Raw genomic sequence first — 2,947 nt, 5'->3', positions numbered from 1 at the left:
ATACGAAAAGTTTTTACGATAGAACTCCCGACGTTTATATATAGTCCCTAAAATTTCATTACACTCTTTCAACCCATCGTTTCTTAACGCCCTATCTATATTTTCTGCAATTTCCTGTTCGACGTTTTTCTCTCGGAGCAACGAAATTATTTGTTTCTTCATGAAGTACCTATTACTATCGTACATTTCGAACATTTGCGAAGCAATGTATTGAATAGTTGATGAAGGAATTTTGAATTGTGTTTCCAATTTTAAGAAAAACTGCGCCCATTGGATTATCATATCTCTATTGGAAGGTGAATCAGCGTCATGTACGTCAGATGCTTCATCCATGGTATTATCATTGTCGAATTCGTCATTTGGCAGGGAGTTTTGTGTTTGTGAGATACTATCGTCGTTACTGCATGATGCAACCGCAATATTTTCATTACATGAACCGATTACGATGTAACACAGAGGAGCGATCAATGCCGAATGACGGTTGACGGACCGCAGTGGCCGGGTGTTGGGGGTGTGGGGTCTTCTTGCGAGTGAGGCTCTGATGATCTTAATCTTTTTCGGAATCGAAGCTCAACCGTCAGAGGTAACAGACGAAGTGAGGACGGGCGATCCATACGGAAAGTGCATAGAGTGGTTGAAATGCTCATTCACCTTGGAGGGTTTATACACTGCCGAATGCTTATTCAGACACAACTGCGACATCACTACTTTAAAAACCAATATGAAATTTTAAAATGGAGCAAACACAGAGTACTTTAAAATTTACATTTCTTCCGCAATCATGAATCGAAGGCAAATGGTAAAACGTCAATTTCAACGGTTTCGTAAATGTTTGTTTATATCGCTAATGAGTGGTTCATGAGAAAATGTCAAAAGACCTCTTTTGTGCAAAATTAAGTTTTCAAGAGAATATATCTTTTGACATTTTGTTGTAAAATCACTCGTTATTCACATAATTCGCATTATAATTTATTTTCACTGATTGATGAACAGTGATCCGTTAAAGTGATCCTTTTTTTTCCTTGGCGAGTTGGAGTCGTGAGTCAGAAGCATGGAAAAAACAGAGTGCGTGGAGTCCACGCGCGACAGAAGTGAAACTTCTTTTTAGTATTCTCAAATTTTTTTGTCCAATTTGTTTTTCCTGAAAATTTTTTTTTCGCTTCTCATGCTTGAGAAAGCATTATTATTATGATTATATATAGAAATTCGATGGGATACTAGGAAATTAATAACAAGAAAATTTGAATGACTTTTTTCATTTTTTACCATTCAGCAGATAAAAACTTTCAATTTCCAAGTTCAGATTTTTAATTGCAATTTTTAATTTCAATTTCAGATTTTCAAGTGCAATTTTTAATCTCAATTTTGATTTTCTACTTCAAATTTCAGATTAAGAATTCCAATTGAAAATTTGAATTTCAAATTTAAATTTTAAATTAAAAGTTCCAATTTAAAATTCCAATCCAAATTTTCAATTATCAATTTCCATTCAACAGCCAAATTCAAATTTGAGGATTTTGAAATTCCAAAATTTCAATTTTGGAATTTCAAATTTCAATTTTAAATTACCCTTTCAATTTTCAATTTTCAATTTTGCATTCCAATTTCAAAATCCAAATTCGAGTTTGAGTATTTAAAAATTGCAAATTTTTCATTTTCGAATTTGAAATTTTCGAATTTCCAATCTTAGAATTACAAAGTTCAAGATTCAAAATTTCAGGATTTCGAAATTTTACAATTTCAGAACTTCAAATTTCACAATCTCAACTTTCAGAATCGCATAATTTCAAAATTTCAAAATTTCAGAAGTGCTAAATTTCAAAATTCAGAGTTCATCATTTTAAAATGCAGAATTCAGAATTTCCCAATTTTCAATTGCAGATTTCAAATATCAATTTTGCGTTCCTGATTTAGAATTTCAATTTCACGTTTAAACTCAAAATTTAAATGTAAAATACCAATTTCAAATTTCAATTTCAATATCAAATGTCAAAATTTCAAGTTATTTGAGTTTTTTACATTTTTTACATTTATTACATTCTATAGATAAATTGCCAGTTTTTCACGTCGTAATGTAAAAAACTGTCTCTAGACCGAAATGCCCATCCCTGGTCTCAGGCATAGCAAGGCGTACGGCCCCACTCTAGGCTTACCCCCACTACCGATCCTTACATGTTTCGTGTCGCCTCGGATTTTCTTCACTCACGCGCGGCTCCCCTACGCTTGACTAGCCCCCCACTTACTGACTAACCCGTTCCCCTCAAAACCTTTCACTTTTCGTGTCGCGCTGAAATTTTTCGTACCCTCCCTAAAGAAGTTTCACTTCAATAATGTATTTATTGCTAAAGCGAATACACCGATCTTCGCATAATATGATATGGATTCCATCTATTGCGAGTCCCCATAATTTGGAGTTAAGCTGTTTCAGTTGTACCGTTTTGCTTCAGCGCGCGGCTGAGGATCACAACCCGCTCGGATATATAATTCTGGTATTAACTGACAACTCTCCATCATAAGATTAGTATAGTAAACGAAATCTCTTTAATGCTAATTAACGAGCATTATTGCATGAGACCCCATTGGCGTGTATTGCATCTAATTGCAGAGTGCAACTAATTTTTCAAGGGAAGAACAACGCGTACAAGCCACAACCGACGGACGCAGGTCAAATTTATGTCCATATTGTCAAATAACAACGATTCACCTAAGGAGACACGTTCAGAACAAACACAAGGAAGTGATGTCGTGATACTTTTTCCCACTTTTACCATTGAGGCCGGATCATGGTGAACCCGGGACAGAGATGATTTTCTTCGGAGGTGCACGCGTATTTTGGAACACACATGGCGATAGCCATTGATGGCTATCGCGATGTTTATTCGATGTTTATTATCGTATGGCGACGCAGAGTATGGCACAGCCTAAACATTGACGTAACTGGGTTTGG

The sequence above is a fragment of the Diachasma alloeum genome, unplaced genomic scaffold (genome assembly GCF_001412515.2).
Source record: "Diachasma alloeum isolate Michigan unplaced genomic scaffold, Dall2.0 Dall_scaffold_00554, whole genome shotgun sequence".
NCBI lineage: Eukaryota > Metazoa > Arthropoda > Insecta > Hymenoptera > Braconidae > Diachasma > Diachasma alloeum.
Note: the sequence above shows the minus strand (reverse complement) of the source record.